Source organism: Marmota flaviventris, chromosome 13 (assembly GCF_047511675.1).
Source record: "Marmota flaviventris isolate mMarFla1 chromosome 13, mMarFla1.hap1, whole genome shotgun sequence".
NCBI lineage: Eukaryota > Metazoa > Chordata > Mammalia > Rodentia > Sciuridae > Marmota > Marmota flaviventris.
This window is the reverse complement of record NC_092510.1, coordinates 51,567,204-51,594,115: the sequence shown is the minus strand read 5'-3', so window position 1 is coordinate 51,594,115 and position 26,912 is coordinate 51,567,204. Positions and strand designations below refer to the sequence as shown.

General features: G+C 37.4%; 1 protein-coding gene across 6 annotated transcripts in view; it reads left to right on the top strand.

The window, feature by feature from the left end:
* Window positions 1–26,912, top strand: part of Bnc2 (basonuclin zinc finger protein 2) — a 410,961-nt gene that overhangs the window by 140,892 nt on the left and 243,157 nt on the right. The gene's annotated exons all lie outside the window — the stretch shown is intronic.

Here is a 26,912-nt window from a genome sequence, read left to right as displayed (position 1 = left end):
ACTAGGGGTTAAGGAATGCAGTATAATCGTTATGATTTTGTGAACTGTTTACTTAAAGTTGTTGAAGTTGTTAAGAATCAAGAGAATTTGGGGATTAAAGTCTGATTGTGAAGTATATTTGGCATATGTTCAAGGATTACTTTCTTTAGGTAAAAATGAAAGAAAAAATGTTTCTCTTAGGAAGGAAGCACCTAATTAAAAAAATAATCTTTCAAGCATGTGGTCTAATGATGAAACATAATTATAAAACACTACCCTGTAGTTGATCCAAATCTTACCCTAGTAAGTTGATATATCACTGGTCATAGCCTACATCGTACAATTTGCATGAACATCTAAGCTTTCCCTCGACTGGAGTAATACATCAGAGTTAACCTGTTTTTAATATAGATGAGTAAAATGAAAAGTTACTTTCTTCTTTCTGCTAAATGGGATATTTAAAATTTGTAAAACCCACTAATATGTAGAAATGCTGTGACGTTGTGGTTGAATGGAAATAACGCAATATAAGAAAGTTTCTCCTTGCACTTGTTTTCGGTTGGGAGAAAGAGCAAATAAAAACAAGTACAGGGTGATTTTGTCATAGACATCTGCTTCTAAGTAACAGTCATTTTTAAAGAAATATTGCCATGACTTTTTAGGTCATTTGAAACCTACAAAAGTGGCTATTTGATGTAAATGTCAGATGGTGGCATACATGTGGAGTCAGTGAAGATAAGTATTTGTTATGATGCTATTTATGCATTTTAAATGTTGATTTTAAAAATTTACCTTGAAGACATATCCTGTTTTCATATTAGGGTCCGTTTTCACTTAAGTACGTGATAGCTCTAGCAAGGAAGTGCAGAAGTGTTAACATGTGAGGTTGTAAAATGGATGTCAATCTGAGTAATAGCTTGCCATGGACATCTTTTCTGGATTGCAGAGAAGAATGTGGTTGATTGGCGAACAGGGTAAAAGCTTGTTGCATCACCCTACAGAGCTAGGTCACCAGTTCTGAATTTACCATTTAAAACACTTTTTAGTTATGAAAATGACTTGGTGTGGTGGTTTATGCCTATAATCCCAGTTATTTAAGAGGCTTAGTTTGGGGGGATCATTTGAACCCAGGAGTTCAAGTTCCAGCTGGGCAGTATAGTGGGAGACCGCCCCAACTTTAATAAAACAAAACAAAAAACTACAAGAATGAGTCTCTTGCTTCATGCTTAAATTTTATTGAACAACTCTATTTTGAATGAAACCTGCTACCGATTGGCTTCTGTGATACAAACTCAAGAAGTATGTATTTTTAAATCTCTGTTTAAGAACCCTCTTGTTACTTTCTTCCACAAACTCTGCGAACTCTTTGCAGTAGTATGAAAGTTTAAAGATCAAGAGTTGCCTAGAAGGGCCATGTGGAGGTAAAGAGAATTAAACCAGTGGAGTGGGTCTAGTGGGGACCGTGGTGAACCAGAAAGCTACATCTCAACCACAGTGAGGTGGCTGCTCCTTGGTTGCAGCCAGTCATTGCCAGGTGAGAGTGCAGGCCTCATGTTGCCAGCTCTTCTTCTTCTTCTTTTTAATGAGAAGCCAGAAATCCAATTTTTTATATGAAATCTCTTGATTTTGAAATCTTGGCAACCTATTCAAATATTTTAAAAACTGTGTGGTCCAAGCAAAACTCATCTGCAGGCTGTATTCAGCCCACTGGCTGCCAGAGAGAAACCTCTGTTTTAGATAATATTTTAATGGATGAAGATAATAGTTTCATTGCATGTGATCATTCATCTTGGGAATTCCCCACTGAGATGAACTGAATTCTTCATTTTTTTTTCCTCCCCACAATTAAAAGAAAAGATTTAGTAAATATATTTCTGGTGTTACTGGTTTTGATGTATAGCTTTTTTTCCTTGTGACCCATATCCAAAGAAAATAATCAAATGTGTGGGCAAAATGAAAATAGTCAAATGATTTAAATAAAGGTGGAAATGTAAGGATTTTAAGAGTTATGGGGAAAGAAAAGGAGATTTCTAATCCTGAAAAGAATTCCATGATTTGTGTAAGTAATTGACATAGACAAAAAGCTGAATTCAACTGTAAAAAGCTTTTCATCTCACCTTTAAGCAGTGAATTCTTGGCCCCAAATCTTTGCGGGATTGCTATAATTTACCAGGCAATTGATTATGATGTCACAAGGAAGAGATGGACCACAAGGGGAAAACTTCCCCATACTAATTCGTGCTAGGCCAATATTTTATCCTTGCTTCAAGAAAGCATCATTTATATTGTATAAGATGAGGTTTTCAATGCCTGTCTATATTTTTTGAAGGGGCTCTTTAAAGGAAATAATCTATTCATAATTGAAATTCTCTAGGCAAATCAGATATCAACTTTTTCAACAGAACAGGTAATTAATTGGTTTGAATTTCAAATTGAAGGTCATCCTGTTATTGATTTTCGTGGGAACAGGAAACAAGAACATCTTGTTAAAATGATCTGCAAGTGGGACCTAGGTGTGCCTCGGTTCTGTCTAGGGTCTTGTCACTGGACAGTGTCAAAACCCAATCAGAAGGAAGCCATCTCTGTTGTAAACATAACAAGCTGTTGGTTTGCTTCCAGGACTGCAGAGAAGAGCTGAACTGGAGAAAAGACCAGAGATTAACATTTCGTAGTATTCTATTAAGGCAGGTATTTCAAATCAAGAGCTGGTGCAGCTTCTAACAAAACATCTGTCAGTGTGTCAGAGGGATGTTGGAACACCACCTTCAAGAAGTTCAGCATCAACACAGCTGTGACTTAACACTTTCAGAAACCTTTCAACTGGGAATTAGATAAAATATCTTTAATACAAGAGGAGGGGAGCACTGAAGCAAGGGGGTGGTGACAGGGGAGGATGAAACAATACACCTGGGAGATAATATTAATTTTTTAAAAATAATATTTATGCCTGTGTTTGAGAGAAGGGTTTCTTGTTCCACATGCCAGGCTATTTTAAAGCGGTCATTCTCTCTTGGCTGTGTTTATACTGTTTAAGGATGGTATAATGTACAGGCAACACAGACAAGTGGGTGGCAAACACTGGGGCCTTTCTAAACTGCAGTGTTTTTGAATGTTAGCTGGGCTAACCAAGTTGAAATGTAACGCAGCTCTTCTTATGGTTCAAAGTGAAATTCTTAATAAAAAAAAAATAAATAGAAGAGCAAGTCTTCTATTCTAAATACCCTGGAGCTGTGAATGCAGTTATTTCCAAGTTGACATACTTCTGTACAGGCATGACAGTGGCACCAACCATCTACATTAAGCCCTAACATTCCACAGAACCATTTTAGGTTTATTATGAGCTTCAAAGCCTGCTCATCCCCAAGAGAATATCAAGTTTAAGCATGTCACTGTGCCACAGTCACAGTTAACTTTCTTGAATTGAAAAGTACCTTTTCATAGGCAGATTTTCTTCAGGTGACCCTTGAAATTTCTTAGTTCAGTACAGAATGGTTTCTCTGACCCACTTTTGCTGCCTTCCTGAAAGCTGTAGATTCATCCTGCTGGCCCTGGTTGGAAACTACCTCTAAGTAAATTGGCGCTGGTCACAGTTTGTGTCAACACCTTCTTTCAGCTTCCTGGAGCTCAAGGCATGGATCCTGTCCTCCCCATTCCCAGTTAGGTTTTCATTGTAGTCATTAAAAATGTAGCTGAGGGGGGAAATCAAGAACATGTAGAATTGCTGCTGCTGTTATGATATTTAGATGTTTCTCACCATAGGAGACTGAAGATTTGGAGAGGATCATGGACTGATTTCCTGGGATATTTGTTCTCTCCTTAAGGAAAGGAAGTCTCCATTTCCTGAATGTAAAATTTCTTCTCTTGGAGCCTCCTAGTTTTTAATTCCTACCTCAGTTAATAAACCATCTCTGTCTATTCCTTGCATCTCAGAGATGGAACCTGACGGACTAGTCAGCATTGCAAAGGTCACCTTAAAGCTATTGGCAGAATATGCTGCCCTTTGTTGCTCAGCCATGATAATGCTACTGTAGCAGTTAGCTGGATGTATTAGACTGCAGGACTTTTCCAGAATACCAAATTGTCTATTCAGTTCTTTTAAACACCTGATGGAATGCCCATTCAAAAGCTGTCTCAAGTGTATTTTTGAAAGGGGTCTTAATGATACTTGAAACGTCAGTGCTTTGGCCACAGGAGAGATAATCTATGCAGAGTGTGTGTTGGGTTGTTTGGCTTCCGTAAAAATACTTTAAAATTATTCTCATCTTTCTGAGTTTTTCTGTAGTCTGAAAATACTGATGTTCTAACAAGTTTGAAAATTCAAGGTATTTAAAAAGTTTCCTTTTTTAATAGTTTGTCTTCTGTTAGTGCCACAGTACTTTAAGATTATGCTTTTGCCTTTTTTAAGGAGAAAAAAAACTTAAAAGCTTCATTTCTTTTCATATTTACTCATAATACAAAAGTGTGTTTCACCCTTTTTCTATCTTCAAATTTCACAGTTTATTTACTGAAATACTACTTAAATTATATTCAGTATTACAGAGGAACAATTAATGATCATGTTACTTGAGACAGGGGAACTATACTTGACATAGTTTTTAATTTGCATGCTTAAGCTGGTTTTGGTGGCTTCAGTACACTCTTGATACAATTCTTGTATATAGGTAGTGTCTTTATCTTGGCGCTTCCTAAATAGGAATGAGAAAAGATCCCAAGTGTAAGGTGCTGTGACTTCCACTAGTTATTTTCACTTATGCAGGTATTTGGGCCTAATTACTTTCCCAAATGTTTGCTTCGCCACCTATGCTTCCATCTGCTAGTTCTGTATGTCCTAATCAGATTGGGTAAGCCATTTACTCATTTAGAACTACTTCTTTGGTGTCAAAATGAAGACTTTGGGAAATCCCTTTAATTTATCTTTTAGTGTCTTTGAACCTCACAGCAGATTTATCCTGCTTTCCTTTCATGCATCCATTCAGTTGTTTCCTATCGAGACAGACAAGCCCATCTAAAGAAGAATATATTCCCTTTCTCTCTAAAGTAATAGAATGATCAAATAATTTTTTGTTGTAGTAATTCAACAGAGGGAACCAAACAAAATGACTTAAAAGAGAATGGCTATCCCTGAGTTGAGGCACTGAACAGTATTTGAGAACAAGTTATAGGGATAGAGAGTTTTGTGTTGTAGGTCCTTCAGGACCGAAATGTTGGTTGAAAGGACTTTCTTTTCTTTAACCCACAAGTATATTTATCTTAGAATAATAATCACTTCATGCTGTTCATTTTTTTTTTGTAGTTGACCCATTCTCCAGACCTTTAAAAAACTTTTTAAGTGGATGTAAATTCCATTTTAATTAGACCAGTGCAATCTAATACTGCAATGAGCCAGGAATGGAAGAAACATTCTGGATGTTAATACAACCCAAATCAACCATAGCCAGATAATTCCCCTGATCTTTGTAACAACCCCCTTCCCCACCTCCACAATTAAATGACCCTGTTGTTCTGGAGTTTCAACAAGACATTTAAGGTTCATTTAAAAAAATGATCATCCTTTACAGGATTCTTTGCTCTTGCATTTCTCTTTCTTTCTTCCTCTTGCCACACAGCTGTCACTGGTATAGGAGAAAGATTGGGGGGAGGGGAGGAGGAGGAAGCCTTGTTCAAATCGTGTCACGTAGCACTAATTCATCTGCTCTCATTAGAGGGAGCGAGGGACAGCAGTGATGGCCAAGAGCTGCACTCCACACATGACACACGAACAGTTTGGGGAATAGAAAATTGCTTTCTCAGGAAGCCCAGCCAATTAAGGACTTGACCATATTGAATGTCAAGTGTTAATTTAGGTTTTTCTTCATTTTCCCAGTAGTAATGCGGGCCCTGTGATGAGCAAATACATGTCAAGTAAAAGTTGATTGCATGAAGGACCTGGGTATTATATGTCACTGACAAGTCACAAATGTACTGAAGTCTTTTAACCCCTTAGGTGAGTGTGGTGGGGGAGAGGGAGGGAAGAAGGGGATTAATGGTACCATAATGATAAGAATAGATGGTGCGTGTGGGGGGTAGTGCGGATGGTACAGGCAGGAATGGTAATTCATGCAAAAAACCTGGGAATAGGACAAATCCTACTCTGAGGGCATAAACAGAGGCCCTTGAAAAGCATACATATATCTGATTCTGCCCCAGTGCCAACACATTGTCCACAATATGTATTTGGTTTACTAAGATTTTATGAAAAATAGTATACTCTGTGGTCTTGAACCAGGAAGTTCCTCATTAATTTTTGAGAGAAATAAAACATTCATAAATGACTACGCTATTTTGGATATTTCAATGCTTCAGCTCAGTGCAGCTATAAAATTTCTGGCTATTTCCTTATAATTTTAGTTTCTAATTAATAATTCGTTTAAAAAATTGACCTATGTAATACCATGTCATAGGAAAGAGGCAAAGCATAAGATTGAGAGAACGTTTGTTTTCTGTCATTAGTGCCTCCCCAAGATGGTATTTAGCCAATAGAAGCTGGTGGAAGGGAGGTCCATGGGTGTCTTTCATTTCCTTTTGTGCCCAGTTGTGGAAGGGAAAGACATTCCAGCTTCAGTGAGTTAGTTAAGTACCTTTGCCTTTTCCTTTTTTCAACTAAATGTTGAATGTTGCCCATCATGTATAGCATCTCATTTCCATTCATCAGCATTCATTTACATATGAATGTCGTCAAAATAAGAGAATGCCTGTTTCTGTTGGAATTGTACAAGTAGCAAGTACAATGTAGTCTAAGCCATCTTAAAGCAAAACTCAAGAACCATCACTCACAATCTAGTCCTTGTTTTTCTTTAAACATGGAACCACTTCTCCTCTTCATGTCTTGAAGATATACTTTTAAAACACTTTCTTGAAGAATACTCTCTTCTGTTTATTCCAAAGTATTAACACTCTTGCCTTTGTATGTTGACAATGCTTATACTTTGATAACTTAAGTGTGATAATGCATGTATTCTGGCAGCAAAAATTACTACTAGACTCTCTCTTCCCCTCAGGTTAGAAACTACTATCATTATATTAAAATTTACATTAAGGAATAATTAGGAAACAATTCCAAAAATTTATTGTTTCATAAAGTAGGATTTTCTTAAGAAAGAGTTCTTCTAATTAGGCTCTTGATATTCCATCAGGATGGAATATCAGTTCTTTAACATCTCTCCCACCTGTCTCAAAACCAAACCAAACGAACTTAGCTGTCTTTCCCTTCCCATTTTGATAAGCTCGATCTGTGGGACTCTGATGGCATTGAGAGAGGACTGTTTAATTACAATCCCGATTGTCAGCAGCTTCTCTTCCGCTGGTGTGCTGAGAGACTTAAGTAAGTTTCCGTAAAGTAAATTCTGATGATGGCAGCTCAGGTTGCTGATTCAAGTTATTCCTCTCTTCTGTGTCACTTTTGACGGATGGTACCTAATGCAATCAACCACTGGCCCAGAGAGCCCCTTTCCTTAGTTGCTTTCCTGAGTGGACCAAGGTTCCCCTCCTCCCTTGATCTTCCTTTGGGCACTCACTTTGCCTTGCCACCCCCACCAGGACTTCAGCCCGAATAGGAGGGAGAAGGGCAGCAGCGCTACTCAGGACAGGCTTTTCCTAAACCTCCATCTCCCAATGGTGAAGCTGGAGCTGTCTCCCTTTGCGTGCGTTTTTGATAAATTTAAGAAGTCAAATCGCTGACACAGATAGATAATCCAAGTGTATAGGGTGAAGAGTTATAAATTAACACATTATTCCCTCTTAATGTGAAATACTTGAGAATGCATTTTCTCAGTCCCCTGACATCTACCCAGTGAGGGCTCGCATTGTACTTTTCAAGTGGCATTGATTTGTTAAAGCGCTGAATTAGCATCTCTGGCCAGCTGCCTGATCCACTGTTGTGTTGTGGGGCTCCAATTCCTCCTCTCTCCCTCTGCCATCCCTTTTCCCCCCTTCAGTCTTCCTTTCTTTCTCTCTTCCTCTCCCTTCTGACTCTCTCTCCTCTTCTGTTTCGCTCCTTCCTGCCTCCTCCTCACTGGTTCTCACCCCTCCCTTCCTGTCACTTACATTTCTTTCAGTGGGGTCCCTTACCTCCTCTCTTACTTGTCCTTCTTTTCCCCTTTTGTCCTAATTCTCCTTTCCTTTCTCATCCCCGAGATTTTTCTCTCACTTGGTGTTGGAGTCTGTTAACTCTGTGTGTGTGTGTGTGTGTGTGTGTGTGTGTGTGTGTTGATTTAGCCAATCCCATGGCTGTAGAAGTCCTGAAATGAAGAAATTAACGTGTGTTTCCACCTGCATGTATGTGCTGTCTGTAATAGAAGTCAGTGAGAAAAATCTCACTTATTTTTGCTTTCTAGAAATTAGAAGGTAATTTATAGAACTTTTAAACCTGTATTTCTAAATGTTTTTTGACATAGTAGAGTGATCTTCTGCTTCAAGGAAAATGGAAATCGCCAGTGATTATCATCCATGGGATCGCCTCTTATGTACTCAGCAAATTAAGTTGATATTTCTGCAAAATTTTAATTTTTTGCAGCTTTTTTGAATTTCAGTGAACTTATTCTTCTTTAGCTGTTTCTGTATTCAGATTCCACTTGTTCACAGTGGTACAGTTTATATGGAATACTTTTCACTGTGATCTTTTTGACATGGAATGATTATCTAATATGTGATGCATCAATGTTCTGTAGTGGTGAATATTTAGATTATAAAACTGGTTCAAATATCTCTTCTTTTAGTGATGTGTCCCAATTCTAGAGATCTTCAGAGAACATGCATTGCTGATGACATGCATCAGGTTGCTGCCTGACTGCTGCACATACAGGTTCACAGACCTATACTCATTTCTTTCTTTAGATTTTGGTCCCAGACACTTTGGGATCACTGTGTTGATTAATTTGACATAATCAAAATAATGGTGTTATTTATTTGAATTTAGGCATTATCTTCTGTAATTTTAATCTCACGTCTTCAAGTGGTTCTGTCTTCAATTTTAGTAGGTATTCCACTAAGAACATCAAAAATTAATTTGCATATATACATTGATAAGAAAGCAGATAATTTGAAAAAAATCAGGTCTGTATTGTGTTTCATATAGGTTAAAATGATAATTTGATTTTGGCACTTACATTTTGAAATGGAAATATTTTACATAGGTTTTTATAATCTTTGCTTTGGTGTTAGGTGGATCCTTCCAAAACAAATACAATTTCTTCTTTTTGTAAAAAATTAATTGCTGTCTCCTTTTTAGAGTTATCATGGCTTGGCTGATGTGAAGGGATTAGAGTGACTTTTCAAGGCATGATAATGTCTGCTTAAAGGAAGGAGAAAGAAAAAAAAAGTCTTTTAACTAGGGCTTAAGACAAATTCCAGCTACTAAGGAGATAAAAATTGTGCTAAAGACGACAATTTGGTTTTATTTTATATGTGCATATTAAGTTGCATTGAGATCGTGTCATTTTGTATTTTGGGGTATTCTTGTAGATGAAGTAGAATGTTCTTCATTTGTTGCTGAATGGGGGTGACCTCACTTCCATGAGATGAAAGCTCAAACACCCCCTTCTGCAGGGATAGTCACAGCTCACCTGGCTGCAGGAAGGACAAACTTGCTGCCTTCTAGGACTGCTTGTGACTACAGTCATAGGGACAAAATAATAGGATAAGGTTGAAAGTGAAAGTGCTTCACATGAAAATAATACTGAATGATCAGAAAAGGAAAAGAAAAATCTGGAAAGTGGACTTTAATAGTGAGAACTTGAGGGCAACCCAAAAAGGGATACTTTGGTAGTGCAAAATTATGGCTTCTGGTAGCTTAAAAAATTAATACTATTGTGATTGGGTATAAAGGGGTATCAGAGCAGATTTCAATTTAAGAACATTCTAGACTGGAGATGTAGCTAAGTGGTAGAGCACTTGCTGGTATGTGTGAAGCTCTGACTTTGAGTCCCAACAAAACACATCCAGAAAATTAATAAATTAATATTTTTACTCTTTCAATATGGTTTTGTTTTTATTTTTTGCAGTGCTGGGAATTGAACTCAGGGCTTCTTGGATAGCTAGGCAAGCACTGCTCTACTAAGCCCCATCCCTAGGCCACTTAATGTGATTGTAATTTTTTTGTGGTTTACACGTGTTTGTTTCTTAGTTTGCCATTTGTTACTTGAAGGCAGAACTTTGTGCAGGTAATAAAACCAATAATTCAGTTTTTAAAAATTTAATGTTGTTGCTTTGTTTTGGGATACTACTTTAGCCATATGAAATGATTAAGTGTACCTGTTTTGGAATTCATTACCTTTGAATTTTTCTCTTAAGTTCTCAGTAAATAGCAGAATTATTTCTGTTTTTGCATTTTGTAAGTTTCAATTAAATGTCACATAATCGTGAAAGAACTGACACCTTTGTAAGTAGTTCCCAAAACAAACTGTTTTGTCAGTAATCATAACCTAGTTATGAATGCAAATGTAAAGTTTATTTTTTTAAGAGGTCCAAAACAAAGAGGGGAAAAAAAAAAAACCCCACATGGAAACACAGCCTCATACAACTCAAGGAATAAAGCATCTCTGCACTTAAACATAAGACTTTGAATAGTAGCAGTAATAATAAGAGAGAACTTTGGCATCTGCCCAAGTACTTGTTTGAGAGGGAGCGGCAAATGGCCTGCGCAGTGTGTGGCTGTGCAGAAGTTCCAGGGTGACACATGCCTCACAAGCTGGTCACAATGCTAGGGGTCAGGGGTCATGTTCAAGAGCAGGGTGTTGCTGGATAAGGCTGAGGAAGCAGAGGTGGCCCCTCTGTGCTCAGTGTGTGGGTCTGTGTACTCCTTTCCCGTCAAAGCTGGCCCAGCACAGCCAAAAAAGCGGTTCCTTGGCAGGGTTTAATGGCAGGATGATGTAGTCTGTTGTGACTAGTGCATTCCTTTCAGGTTAAACTAGGGAAATGGCATTGTGTTAAAATTCCAAGTCGCATGAATGTTTTATTGCCACAGTGCATTTAGCCCTCCAGGGGAGTGTGTGTGGCGGTGGGTGGGGGTGGGGGTGACTTAGAGACTCAGGAACTATCAGAAGAACACTTCCCTTGGAAAATTTTACCCACCAGCATGAAGCTGATTTGCTGTGATGGTCACTTAGAAGGGTTTCGCTTTTTCCTAAACTGTGGCTGTTTAAAGTCTTCCAATCCGGACAATTAACAGCTGAAGAAAATATGACAAGACACACGCAAAGAGGTTGGGAGATAGAGAGGAGGAAAGCGCCCGCCCAAAAGGGGCTGAGCGGCCTTCCTGTGTGAACTGCCCGAACCAGGGCCCCTCCCCGCTCCGTCCCTGTCCCCCCTTCCTGGGCTGTGTTTTGCTGTCTGCCTGAAGGCCAGGACTGATCTGTTAACCTTGCACTACTGACGGGGAGGCTGCTGCAGCTCATGGTACTGTATGTTACCATTACTACTCCCTCATTCCTTTTCACTGGCTCGTTTTTTTTTTTTTTTTTCCCCAAACCATTTCTCTATAATAACGGTTTATATTAGTCAGAGGGATACAATTTTGGAATGCAGAAGGTCCGAGTTTAAAACAAACTTTAAGTATGGTGCTCCCCGCAGCCCCCTTCCTTGGCATTTAGAAAGGCTAAACCAAGCCATTCAATTCAATTGCAGCCAAAGGTTTCCAGTGTGATTTAATATCAGGAATTCTGGAAATGAGGTGGTTTAAAGATGCAAGTCATCTGGGCCTAGGATCTTATAAAGGGACTTTGTTGTGAAACCACATGAGCATCCTCAGGTTTTTAGGATGTTTTCAGGCTTTGTAGTTTTTTTTTTTTTTTTCTTTTCCCCAGATACATCCATTTTGCAGATTGCCCCCCACCCGGTCCCTCCAGGGGAAGCCCAGCCATCTCATTCATTGTTGCAGTTGTTTCAGGCCTACAGTTACTGAGGGCGTATATGATTTGACTTCAGTTGTAATTGTGCGTGTTGCATATAACACTCTGGATTGTTTCATGATTTGATCTGACTCAAGTTAATTTATAACAGATTAAAATGTGGATGTATGGAACAGCTTTCTGATTTTGCATTCTGCCTTTCTAAAATATTCATGTGTCTGATTTTCTTTTTCCCCAGTGAACAAAACCATGTATTCTCTTAGGTTTACCTTAAAAAAGATATCACAACAGTTTGAATTTTAGTTTTGAATTGCCTATTTTTCTATATTCTCAAATCTTGATGCTTTCTTTATTTTTGTGAGGTGTTATTTTTCTTCTTTGGTCACACACAGACACACACACACAGACACACACGTACGGTTATAGGTTGTATTTGTGTGTGTGTGTTTGTGCATACTTTGATAACTGCCAGATACTTAGGAGGAAAAACTTATAGAGCTGCTAAACTAAAATAGTTTTCTGTTGATAAGTTATCATTTTAAAGTTAACATAACAGGAATTTAACTCAAGAGTATAGTACAAATTGTCAGTGGGTCTGTTGCCCTATTTATATAGAGTTTTAAGTATGGGATTTATGTATTCCTCTAAAATGATGATTTTGTTAAGATAGACCTCCCGAGTTTAATCTGATTAGTGGTGTTTTGTATGGTGTTTTTTTTTTTTTCTCTTTAAACAGATATTCACTTTGTTTATGGGAGGTCTTAAACCAACAAGCAGTCAACTTTACAGCAAAATCAAGATTTATATGTGAACCTGACACTTCAAATTTTAGGTGAATTCACTAGATATTTTTCCTTACATTCAAAAATACTTGTAGAATTATTTCTTTTTATTCTATTGGGTCTGGTAATGTGATGATAGGAGTTTTCTTTTTGTAAGTTTTCAAATTGTAGCAATGAATTTCAAAATGTAATATTTTAGAATATTACTTTGTGCTAGGACTTTTTTTCTTCTCTTCCTCCTCTTTTTGCTCATAACCAACTTCAAAGTTGATTATTTTTCCTAAGTAGTAGAAAAACTAAAGTGACAAATTAAGAAAAAAACTGTCATTTATTTCAACTCTCAAAAAATACATATGGGTGTCCTGATCGTAGAAGTTTTTTTTTTTTTTTTAATTATGAAAAGGATGTTATCATGTTCAACCCTTTCCAATTTGATTTATTAAGTTTCCTTTCATCACCCAATAGGGAAAGAGTAGAATTACTACAATATCACATCTCCCTAATGAGAAAGTTTCAGCTGACTCAGGATTTTTTTTCCCCTAAAACTTAAGATTTTCTTAAAAAAATATTAACACTTCTATTTCAGCATTTTTCTGTTCCTCTTGTGGTGGGCACCAGTGTTTGCCATTGTGGACTTTCTGGGTAGTTAAGACTGATCCTGTGGTGCTGAGTTCGGATGCTGATGCTGCCATGCATGAGTCCTGTGATATTGGCTAAGTCTCATTATCCCTGGCCTTTCTTTGACGATGCTAGAGATTGAACCCAGGGCCTTCCGCATGCTAGGCAAGTGCTATACCACTGAGCTATAGCCCAGCCCAAATTTCTCTAATTTTAAAATGGGGAAAGGACACTGAACTTGAGAATTTGTCAGAAAGATGAAATGAGACAAAGCTGCGGTAAGTGGTAAGTACTCTCTGTCAGTTGTTAGCCTCCTCCCTTGAGCTGCACTGTGTTTGTTCTCTAGTGTTTTTCTTAGGGAAGCTTGACTTTTTAGAAACAATGGAGAAGGCCTGAGGGGGATGTTTAAATAAAATGTTTAAATTTCTTCATGTATCTATATAGGAAAGGAGGTATTAGGCCATCAGCAATTTTTTTTTTTTTTTTTTAAAGACTTGTACCAGGCACAGTGGTACACACTGTACTCTTAGTGGCTTGGGAGGCGGAGGCAGGAAGATTGCAAGTTCAAAGCCAGCCTGAGCAACTTAGCAAGGCCCTAAGCAACTTAGTGAGTCACCCTATCTCACAATAAAAAATAAAAGGGCTGGAGATGTGGTTCACTGGTTAAGAGCTCCTGATTCAATCCCTGGTACAATAAATAAATAGGTACTTATGTTATCCATTAGTATATATTTTTACCACTCTGCAAAATTCTCACCAGGTTTTCCTTCATGAAAAACCTGTGATATTATTTCTGTGATACCTGCTATGGCTAAAGGTAGACTAGAGGCAAAGTTGGCAGATTCTCTTGTATCCTGTTTACCTTTGTATTATTAGTTCTAATCACTTGTTTGAATTAAGGCTTCCTGTAGTATTAAACTCATTAGCTCTTGATAGTAGAGATTGAAAATCATTTTATGAGATCCTCTCCTCTCCTTTCCTTGGGTTTGTGAAAATTCACTTATAATCATGAAATTAAGATTATAGTAGGGACTGGGGTTGTGGCTCAGGGGTAAAGCACTTGACTCACATGTGTGAGGCACTAAGTTTGTGCTGATCCTCAGCACCACTTAAAAATAAATAAATAAAGATTTAAAAAAAAACAGGTGTTTAAGATAAAACTGCCTTCTGAATAAACAAGTGATTTGAATTAAGTTATACTTAAAAAAAAGATTTTACTAAAGCTAATAATGTTAATACCTATGTAGGATTAAATAAAGTAGCAGCAAGCAGCATACATGTATATGTGGGTAATATATCATTCTCATTTAAGGCTAACAGTGCTTTAAATATAGTAAAAGACTTAGAAACTATTTGTTGAGCAAAATAATATGGAGTTTTTTTTATTGTATTTTAGCCCTGGATTAATAAATGTGTTCTCATGCCATACATTAAGCTTCTCATAGATGATTTTTTGATTAGTATTGTTGCTTTGTCAGACATCTAATTTCTTTTAGCCACCCCAAGTTTGAACACACTGCATCTCAATATCTAAAATAAATATTTGGCTTAGTGTTTACTTTGGCCTGTTAGTAAAGTTACAGAATGAACATTGATAACTAATTATTTTCTTAGGTAACGTTAGTATGTACAGTGTGCTAGGTCTGGTGCTTGTGTTTTCTTATTATTCATTCTTACAAAAGCACTAAGGGGAGGTACTCTTGTGATTTTTTTATAGATAAGGAAATAAAGATCTAAAATTTGTATCCAGCAAGGTTGACCCCAAATCCCTTGCTTTTCCCCTGCTGCTTTCTTTATCCATCTATAACTTAAACACTAGCTACTTTAAAAAAGAAAAAAACAAAAGTGATAAAATTTAGTTGCTGAACCCACTTTTTTTCTCTTCTTTTCAAGTTAGATTTTACAAGGAAGCTGATACGTAAAACTGATAAAAATCTGAGCTGCTCTGGATGGAAAGGGGAGAGCTGTAGAGTTCTATCTTTTATGTTTATACTTGGAATCTATGGAATACTTACAAGAAAACCATAGCCTTATGACCCTGTACCCCAGGAACTGAGGCCTAGCAAAACTTGTTTCGCCATCTTGGAATTAAAGTTTAATTTATCTTTTCCTTAGAGGTATTATTATGTAGAATTCACAGGAAAAACGAATTTGTATACTTTTAAAAGAGAACATATCTAAGAAATAACATAAGAGTTAATACCATTGTAAAAAATTAGTTTTTTTTCATTGTATGACTTTTTTGCATGCTCATTTTCAGGGTATACAAATTTTGTCTGATCCATTGTAAATGAATTAATTTTACTGTGGGAAAAGGTAGAGAAAACCCAATTCATAATCTTTCTCTACAAATGTATACCGACTTGAGTTTGAAAATAATAACAAATTTTTCGTGTTTTATGTAATGTTATAGCACATCTGTGAAAGATATACACATATCACATATAGATACATGAATAAAAAGGGAGGACAGAAGAAAATGGATCCATCAACTGGGAAAATAATGTTGCAAAAGCACTATTTTAAATAAATTGCCTGTAAAACGAATTAATTGACATGATAATTTTGTAACATCATTATAAACCAGGAATTTCAATTTTTCTTACCTGCTAAATTATGTTAGAATTTTATCTGGTACTTAAAATATTAATTAAAATATAATTTATTATTTATTAAAAGTTATATATCTAATAAAGTATTATATAAAATTGTGAGCACCATGAGAAGAATCCAGGCTTATCAGCCAGCTATATCTGCATTGAATTGCTCTTTATGTGACTTTGGGAAAGTTGTGTATCTTTCTTGAACCTCAGTTATCTCATCCATGAAATGGGACTTACAGATGTACCTGGGAAGTCTGGCAAAGTAGATGAGCCTTGTGGTTTCCACCTTCTTTTGCTGACGACTGCTGTTGTAGTTTGCAAGTCTTGTGCACTATTCTCTCAGCATCTGCTGGTCAACTGTGGCTCAGGCTTCTTAATTCTTGCATTGTGTAGTGTACATACTTGGCCTTTCCAATTACTAGTTAAATATTACTTGTGCCAATCTTGCAGAAGCTTACTTCTGCTGAAGAAAGTGTGGGTGGAGGAAATCTCTCCTTTCTTACTCTTCACTGAGAATCAGTCACTGAGCAGCATAATTCTAAAATCTTATGTGGCTTTTGGGTACTTTATGAACCTTTTTATGGTAACCCAGAAGCAAGGAACTGATTGGATTAATACATTCCCATCAAGGGACTGTTCTGTTAACCTCTCCCCCTCCGTCTAACCCATTCATGGTTTTGCGAAGAAGGGACTTTTTCTATCCATTATTTAGGTTTGCCTTCTATAGTGGGGATGCTAGTTTATAGATGTTCAGGTTTTGGTCAGCTTTAGAGCTGTAAACAAAAGAAAAAGAAAAAAACCCAAACAGTAACAACAAAAGCAAAAAACCTCCATCCAAACCAAAAATCTAAACAAAACACCTTCTTAGCTTTCTGAAAAACCCAGAACTTTGTGAAGTGCAGAATCTAAAATTTGCACACTAATTTTTTATTTTTAATGGTTTTAAACTCGTTTGTATAACATGTTTTGTGCAGATCTGATTAAGAAAACCAGAGAGAGAAAACTGTTGTTTCGGCCACCACTATGGAACCATTTTATTCACATCTTTTTAATTATTTTTCTTTGTTGGCATATACATACAAATGCAAGGATACATAATAGTTACATATAAGGATTATACTATATTTATATGTGGCATACATATATATATATATATATATATATATATATATATATATATATACTATATACATACATATACACACATATATAATATATGTATGTTATAAGTGGACACAAAACCTTTATTTTATTTTTATGTGGTGCTGAGGATTGAACCCAGTCCCTTACGCATGCCAGGAGAGTGCTGTATCACTGAGTTCCAGTCCTAGCTCCTATATGTGACTTTATTTTTTTAACTCAACATCATAGGAATCTTTCCACGTCTATAAATATAATATCTATCATAGGGACTGGGTGTAGCTCAGTGGTAGAGCACTTGCTTAGCATGGGCAGGTCCTGCATTCAATCCCCAGCAAACACACATAATAAAAAGGAATGAAAAAAATAAATAATTTTAATGAATTCTTAATGTGCCATTGTATCATAATTTATTTAATGTGTTGTTGCATCTTGAATGCTTGTTTTCTAAAGATGGTTTCTTGGAAGCGTTATTGCTGGGAAAAGAGCCTCATTTTGCATAGGTTAAAGTGGGTTGGCAGGCATTTGTGAGAAGGTCCAGGTGGTAAATATGTTAGAAAAGGATATGATTTCTGTAGTAATTCTTCAACGTTATCTTTATTGATCCAAAAAGTTACCTGTGTAAAGGAATAGGTCTGACTCTATTTTAGTAAAACTTTATTAACAAAAGTAGGCGGCAGGGTAGCAGTTGGCTGGCAGGCAAGAGTTTACCTGCTGAAACAAATTAGCAACTGATTATGGATGGAGATTAATCCTCAGTTGGTTGTAAGCTAACTTGATGTATCTTAGAAATGTGTTATTATATCAGGGCAGTGTAATTTCCAGGTATATGGCAATCAATACTTATTTTTAAGAGGTTAGTAAAGGAGGTTTTCATACCTGCTTCTATTGCTGAAGCCTAGTAAATTTTAAACTAGGAGGCTGTAGAAGCCACTGTGTATTTTATGGTTCTAGGCTTTAGATTTCAGCATATGTTGATAACCTGTGGGGGAAGGAAAGCCCCCTTCAACTTGCGTTGTGAGGGAGGTGTGCATTTTCCCATCTCCAGAAGACTGCTTTATATCACCAGGTTCTAGAGATGGCCTGAAGAAAAGTGAATGAAAAGTCCAGTAGGAGGAAAGTCCAGCCTACTAGTCCATTTCTGAGAAGACTCATCTCAGCGGAAATAGACCCCAGATCAACAGAGTGACATTGAATTTGTTATTGAACCTTTACAGGTTAAATTATTCTCAGAAGATTGCTCTGTGCATAAATAGTAATCTCTTTGCATCTCCAGTTTCTATAAAGCAGGAATTATTGGCCCCTAGCTGCCCCCGGGGTGTTTGTTGAGAATCAGGTCGGATAATGAAATAGTTAAAATCCCTCCACTTGTAGTGTTGTGCTGCTGCTGCCACAATGAATTTTCAGAGATTTATTATTTAGTGTATATTGGTTGACTATCTGATATGTGTAAAGCAGTGTGGTGGGTGCTGTGGGGGGAATATAAAAGTTAGTTCCTGTTTCTTTTTTTTTAAATTTTTATTGTTGGTTGTTCAAAACATTACATAGTTCTTGATATATCATATTTCACACTTTGATTCAAGTGGGTTATGAACTCCCATTTTTACCCTGTATACAGATTGCAGAATCACATCAGTTACACATCCATTGATTAGTTCCTGTTTCTTAAGGAGAGAAAAATCATGTATTTTAAGTCCAAGGTTGTAGAGTGCTGTTTACCCTAAGGATACTAGAGCAATGGGAAGGAGGAGGTCCCTTCTGCCTTGGAATCAGGGAATTTTATGAAAAAAAAAAGTATTATTGGGAAATATGGAAATTTTCAAAAGTAGAATACTGGGGAGGGTATTAAAAAAAAAAAGCATCAAGAGAACTATGTCAAATGAGGAAAGCCCATATTAGTATGCAAGAGACATCAGATAGTCTAATTAGACTGTCTGCTAAGTATTCTTCATGAAGGAGGAGGAAATGATCAAGTTGGAAAGACAGGTTAGGGCTGGGATTGTAGAGGGCCTGGAAAGAACTTCAATTGGTAATTTGTGGGGAACTCTAAACATCACCTAGGAGAATGTGTTGGACAACTCGTGGGGTGGTATATAGTACAAGTTGACAAGTGCAGAATAATCCCTCTGGGATCATCTCTTAGGGTTTAGTGCAAAGGTCCAAGCATGTACTCATTAGAAATGATCTGGATAGTGTGTGTGTGTGTGTGTGTGTGGTATATCTGACCAGAGAGCAAAATTTCAGAATTTATTGGGTTTGGAAAATAAGCAAAAGGCTTTTATCATAATGTGTGGCTCTGAGTCCTTGTTACTGAGATTATAGTGATAACAAGGCACAACACAGCAAAGTGAGGGGAGAGCCATACTGAAGAAAGGAGGCAGTGAACCCATTTGTTTTGCTTGTTTAGAGAGATGTTAATTAGACAACTAGAAGATGTAGTGGGAGCCTGATGGGGCAGGACCAAAATTCACAGAAGGCATGTAGGGGTCAGGATTTGGGAGTCCTGTTCACCTGGAGGTGACAGAGGAAACCTGGGGAGAGCATCACATCACTAAAAGCAGAACATACGGGGAGAATGGCATTTTATAGTAGTGCTTATATTAGGTTAAGTCAGTGACGGAAGTTGCTTTATCTTTATGTAAGACAACTAACACCAAATCAAAAAGGAGAGCCTCACTGTGCATTTTATTATTTATAAAGTGTCCTCAAAGCTTCTAAAGCTACTATATTTCACAAGTAAAGCATTCAGTTTGGAAGAACATAACATATTTTATAAGAGTCCCAAGTAAAACTCCGGTTTACTATATTTCTTCAACACTTCCTGAGAACCTTGATGACAAAGATGTCATTGGTTGGAGAGGCTTACATTCACTCCTCCTTACCTATCTGGTGTTATCTTTTCCTCTTCCCTAGATCAACCAAGTTGAGATCTGTGTATTTGGGATAGGGTCCAGGTTATCCCATGGAGATCAACTTTGTATGCTTTTGTGCCTTTTTGTTTTGTTTTGTTTTTAGGCTGGGGTCCTCAGCAGGCTTGGAGGGGGAAATGAGTATGGCTCATACAGTGTGGTTCACGTTGAAGTTGGGGAAGTTTTTACTGTATGGAACAGCAGGATGGAATGTGCTTTCCCATTTTCTTTCTTCTCTTGACATTATCTGTGTTCCAGCTTTGTAGGCAAAGAAAGCCATGCTGCTTCCTTGATCTTTGGCACACTGCATTGCGAGCTTTGGCAGCAGGGTACAGGCTCCCCTGACTCTTCTGTTCAGAACGGTCGGGATTCCTCCTGTGGCCTGCCTTCAGGCTCAGTCTTCGTAGTAAGTTTAACTCATTTCACATGGGGCACAGGGCTACTCTGAGGAATTTGCATCTCTAGTCAAATGTTGTGCATTAAATCTGGTACTACTTGCCCATTGAACTCTTTTTCCTAAACCTTGTATGCTGCTTACTCTTTTGAAAAATTATAATTGGTTTAATGTAAGGAGTTCAGTGTTAATTTGTGATGTTGAGTTTTTTTATTTTTATTTTTGGAGGTACTATTTTTATTTTGTTCTTTGGCTTTCTAAAAACATGACATGCATTCTTCTATCATATTTCTCAAAGAAAACGAAAACTCCTTTCTGCTTTTTCACATATATTTTTCAATCACTCTTTCTTGGTATTTATTAAATGGAGGAAGGGAAAAAAAAGATTACATTTGATTTCCATTTCTGTTCCTCTGATGAAGTAAAATAAAGCTAAGTGTATGTACATGAACTTCTTTGTAGAAAATTGTCATCATCCAAAAATATAAATAGAAAATCCAGAGGCTTGATGGTCTCTACTGGAAAGCAGTCTCTTTCCTCTTGTTAGTGATAAATTCATTCTGATTCTTGATCATTGTGGAAAGCCAGGGAGTGGAGCACAGCCAATGGCTGAGTTCAAGATGACCTGCATTGTTTTCAAGTGCTTTTTATTTAAAAGCTATAGTGTCTGTGCCCAGTCTTTTCCGTCTCCTATTTGTACATACATGGAGTTGGTCATCTCTGTGTTCCTTAAGTTGCTTGTTCATTTTGGCTTTTGCCCCAAAACTCTTTTCTGGCTTTCTTCCTCTCTTTTATAGAATGAGATTTTGAGGAGATCTGGGTTTTATGCCCTGGTGCCTGCTCTTTTTTCCTCAGTTTTTAAAAGTTATCTTTTCCAAAACGAAGTCATCTTTTGCCTTTTGAGTTATCACCCATCCCCTGGTTTTCTAGTTCATTCAGGCTGATAAACTTTAATAATCACTGAAAGGGCCGAGGAGTGCTTTGGACCACCGACCTGGACTATTGGTCTTGTCAATCCATTTGTTGACCACACCCTCCAATGGGTTAGGTTTTTTTTTTAGATTTTATTCACTTATGTTCTATAGAAGCTCCTTACTTTTCAGATTCATAGGCCAAGCTGCTTGCGTGAAAGATATCTCAGAAAATTGCCATTCATTTTAATTGCAAAGGACTTGGTTCTGAGGGACAGTTGAGTAAAATATGCTTCTTCCAACTTCCTCCAAGGAAGACCATGACAATCAGCCCTTCTGTATGCTTTTAGGTTTCCTTATTTTCCCTTGGACACTTGAAGTTTGCTTCCACCTTCCCCAAATTCCTTCCCTCACTCACTGTCTGAAGCTTTAGAGCCCTCATGGGAGTGGTGTGTTGTAGTGCACTTTTGTGGAATGTTGTGGAAAGGAACATTTACTGGTGTGCTGCGTACCTACTGCATGCTTGGTTAGGTGCTTTACCTGTGTCATCTCATTGCCTACCCTGTAGGAGTTATTCCCATTTTACATATAGAAGGAAACAAGGCTCTGAGAATGGTAACTGATCCACTTTACAGGGTGTTGCAGCTGGGGTTTAAACAGAGGTCTGACTCCAAAGCTAGAGCTCTTTTTCCTGTCTTTAGGGTGGCTGAACTGGATCCTTGAAGGCAGAAAGTTAACCTGTACATGTATAAACATATTTAAAAGTTTCATTTCATGTCTTCTGTCAAAATTGACAATATATATGTCAATAAGTAATAACCTACCATGGTCAATTTCCAAAATACTGAATTGTAAGAATGATTGCAACCAATTAAAAATAATACAATTCTGTACTTTTCTTTCTTAAATATAAAATCTCTCCCTAGCACAGGTGAAAATGTCTTTATTCTCATTTTCTTCAGTGCTAAAACCCAGGTACAACTTGAATTGTAGGAAATAAGTTGAACTCTGTCAAATGGTAGGGATTTTTTTTTCTAGTAAATACTACTGTTGTTGTTACTTGAGAGAATCTGTCTTCATTCCTCCTATCCATTTTTTCAAATATTGAAGAATACTGTAGTGATAGGCTTTAGTTTTCTTGTTTAAAATAAAAGGAGTGCAGTGGAACCTCTCCCCTACCCCACTTGTCTGATGTGGAAATTAATAAATATTATGTGTAAAGCCCTTTGAGCACTCTAGAAGAAAGATTCTATGTAATTTTGTCATTATTCATGGTCCATTAGACTCTTCAGGATGTCACCAGGGAAGAGAGATTTTTACCTCTTATCCTATATTTTACAGTGTAAAAACAAGGTATTTTTGTTGTTGTTTGTGGCTGTGAAAATCTCCTGTAATCATACCTGCAGAGCCCAGGGCCTGCTCTTGGGCAGCTCACTCAGGAGATGGGCTGCCCAGAAAGTGAGAGTAAACCTGCATTGCACAGCTGCTGGGAGGACAGGGTGCCCTTTCCTACCTCTCCACCCCAAGTCATCTTCCCTGTCAACCTGTTGAGTAGTGGAATCAGGTGCTGGTGATCTTTTCCTTCTCTAGCCTCTTATCTTGATCCTGAGTTCATTGTTCTGAGATGATCCCAGAGAGGATTGGTGTTTCCCTCTGGCGCTGTCCCCATCCCACACACTTCTACAAGATGTCTGCAATCCTTATTGTGTTCCTGTTGTGACAACCCCGCCTCACCTAAGGCTTCTTAATGGCAAGTGTATTTCTGCCCATTTCTTATTGGAAAAATGGGTAAACACTCTCCTGTCTTTCCCATAGCTTTCTGATCTGTGAGCAGGGCTTTCATTCTTCCACTTTAGATTCCGTACACTTGGCTATAGGGGTCTTATTCTTTTCTCTTACTAGGGTTCCCCAGTAGAAAAAGCTGAGGCTGGGAATATTTTCTAGTAAAAGCGTAGACCAGAAAATCGTGAATTAGCTGCATGCCCAACCACCGAGCTCACCTTCCTAATTTTCAATTTTTTAAATTCATTTCTTTTGCAGCAGTGGGTGTTGCCTGCACCACCATCTCCACAGTGTTGGGTGATCTGTTTGTTTCTTTATCTGTTCTTTCTCACCAGGGCCCTGCTGAGCTTATTGTCCAGTCCATTTCACTGAATGGTCTTCCTGAATTCTTTGTGTTATCTGAGTGGTTTTTCCTCTTGCTGCTTGGCATTGTATAACCACTGAAATTGGGCTGAAGTTCCATCAGTGCTTGGAATGTGACAGATAGTTCTTGTGTCTAGCCATGTCCCTGAGCCCTTGAAGGGGGACCTTTTTTTTCTGTTTCTTTCCTCCTTTCTGTTTTTTTTTTTTTTAAAAAAAAAAAAAAAAACAATTTCATGTATCCATTCTTTTGTAAGTTCTTCTGATTGTTTCCCTTATCCCCTCAACATTGCTAGACTGAACCCACCAAAACATGCATAGTACTTCAGAACTGATCTGGGCTTGTGGCCAGCTTAACTGAAAAGACTTGAGCTAACATGGAAGTTAGTTTGTTTATTTAGGCTGTGACTTTCATAGTGCCTATTAGGCAAAAAACCTACCTGAATGTTTAACATTTAAAAGTAAAATTAAATTTCAAATGGGACCGTGAGTGTAAGAAGCATTCCTGGCTCTGGAGGCCCCCTTTTTTTGGGTATTTCTTTCCTTAAGCTATCATTTCTGTTTCTCTTTTCTCCTCTGTCCCCTTGGTTCCACCCACTTTCCACTTTGGTTCACCTTTAAATATCTTGAACTGTAGCTCCTATTTGCAATTTTTCTGCCTTCAAAAGTCTAGTGGCTAACAGTTTTTATATGTGATCTCAGTAAACAAAGTCTCTCTCTGTGTGTGTGTGTGTGTGTGTGTGTGTGTGTGTGTGTGTAGGTAGGAAGCCTGCCACATTTCCTCCCTGCCCTACAGAAAATGTGTTTTCTGGAAGCCCTTTTGACATTGAAGTGAATGCCCACTGGCCCTCCCTTGCGGAATTCTCCTGAGAGGGGAGAGAGAGAGAGAGGCCTTTATGCTTGTTGTCATATCTTTTGTTTCTGCTGATTATACACAAAGTAAGTTGTAAATAGCTCTCTCACACACCATGATTCCTTTGAGGTATATACAGGAGTACAGATAGGCACTCAGATTCAGCTGGCCCTGGGGATTCCACCGGGTCCCTTTAGAGGCCTCTCTCTTCCTGTCACAGCACCAGCAGAGTGATTTTTATCAGTTTGAGACAGTTTTCATCCCATAATTAAACTCCAGGCATAATGTTTAGAAATATTAAGCTGATTAGTTCAGTGTTTTTCTTTGTTTTTAACTTAAATGTTTTTTTAATTACCCCAAAAGCAAAATATACAAAGATGCAAAAAAGAATAAAAAAAGTCTCCAAAGTCTTAATCACTGTGAACATTTTGTAAAAATCACTGTAGTTGCTTGGCATTGAAACAGACAGTTACTACTAGCTTAGCACAGAGGAAAGTTAAAATGCCCCCCACCCCAATCAGTTTAAGATTTATATTCCAAACAGTGATTATGTACACACCATGTTTTATTATCTTAATTTACAATAGAATAATAAGGAGTTAGACAATTTATGTCTGCTGTTTCTCTTAGCGTTTTTTGATTGCCTTTGGGTTGCTGGCTAACTTCTGAGGTTTTCTAAATCAAAAGGCAGAATGAGATGGGCCAAATTATAACTAATTGTGTTATCAGCCTTCGTATCTTTTGTATTTTCTTTGCTAAGTTTTGATGAATTGCCTTTCCCTTTTTAGAAACTCCCTTGTCTGATAATTGAGGACACTGGTTACGGTGGAGTGGTCAGGTATCCTTAGACCATAACCTGTTAGCGAACAGTGTGGTTTTGGTTTGAATCTCAGTTTCCTAATCTCTAAAATTTAAGGGGTCACTTTTATGGATCCTTATCCATTTTTTAAATCCTGCTCAGAAATTCTATGAGTCCAAGTTTGAAAGTGCCACCCACTTCCCCACTAGTTCCTTTTGTGATTAGGATTGTTGGAACATACTGGTAGCCTGCCACTGTTTCCTCCCTGACTTATTCACAGACCTTGTTGTTTTCTTTCAGAAACTGTATTTCTAAGTGTCTGAGGTTGTAATTGAATGTAATTGTAATTGTTTAACTTTCTTTCCCTCCTGAGAGTGTTTATAAAGTGTATTCAGTGACTGAGGATAAAAAGGAACTAGAGACTTAGTATTTATGACATGGTCCAGTACTATTAAGGTAAGTAGAAATTTGTTTTATGTTTGTGAAATTATTGTTTACATACAATTTGCAGTATATACGTTCTGACTATGGAATCTGCTTCAGTCAGTTAAATAGTCACATTTGTCAAGGTTTTATAGGAAGCTTTTTGGGGGGTTCATTTTGATGCAGAATATTCTAAGATTGATTTTTTTTTTCTCCCCTTTCCTTCTATTGCCCCCTAGGGAGAGTTACTGATGCAGAACTCATTAGTGCCCCTCCATATGTCAACCAGGGGGTGGAATCAGCAGTATTTCTGTGTGTGACACAACACAAATTCCACATGTCTCTACCCTTCTTTATGTCCAGTTTCTCTCATTCCTCAATTTAGAGGATGAATTCCCTTTTACTTTGCTTATGTTTTCTCACACCAAAGAGCAAATAGCAGGTCTTGATTTCTGTTAACACCTGCTTTGTTTCCTGTATCTTTTTTGTTATGTCATTCATATGAAACATCTCAAATGTCTCTAGAATAGATGTCACTAAATGTGATTACATGGTTTTAAAAATCATTTTTTTAATTCTTAATTTTTCATTTCCTTCTCATTTCTTTTAAATTTGAATCTGAGCTTTGCCACTTAATAGCTTGTAACTCTGAGTTACTTATGTCCACGAAGCCTCAGTTTTTGCATGTAATATGGGAATGCTAATATCTCTACAATAATTGATGGGGAGGGAGTTTTAGTCTATGTGTAAGGTGCCCATGTGGTGCCTGGCACATGGGACTCTACTGGTGGAACTTGTGGGGAGGGTGATTATTAACTGCAAAGACAGATGATATTCTGTCGTTTTTACCTTATGGGCAGAGACAGAATGAGAAACTTTAAAGGAAGGAGAGCGTTAGCCTTAAAAAGATTCATAGAGTTGACTGTATGCCTTTTTTATTAGTGATATTCACTAGTGCAAAGTGAAAGTTATTGAAAATTATTTAAGTTTTAAGTAGTAAACTGATTTGAGTCAAAAGAAAGAAGGAACCACTGAAGCCAGTGTTTGGCTAAAAACAGATCTCTGAACAAAGAAAATTGATTAGCACAGATGATCTTAATTGGAATTAAACAAAACAAACACCAAAGGAGTGCTTTGATAGGGAAAGAAGATAAAGGTGAGATGAGGCTTAGTTGATACAGGAGATTCTGGTACATAGAGGTCAATATGTGATTATTCAAGGTAGCATGTGTTTGTAAATAATAAGTAGCAATTAGAGAAAATTTTTTATTTTATTTGCAGTGCTGGGGATTGAACTCAAGACCTTTTACTTGCTAGGCAAGTACTGTACTGCTGAGCTGTATCCCAGCCTCTGAAGAGACAATTAAAAAAACAAAAACAGAATATTGGTTTAGATGGAATCTAAATCCTTTTTTCTTATACTCTGACGTGAAATAAGTGATAGTAGGCAATATTTAAAGATGATACTGACTAATTT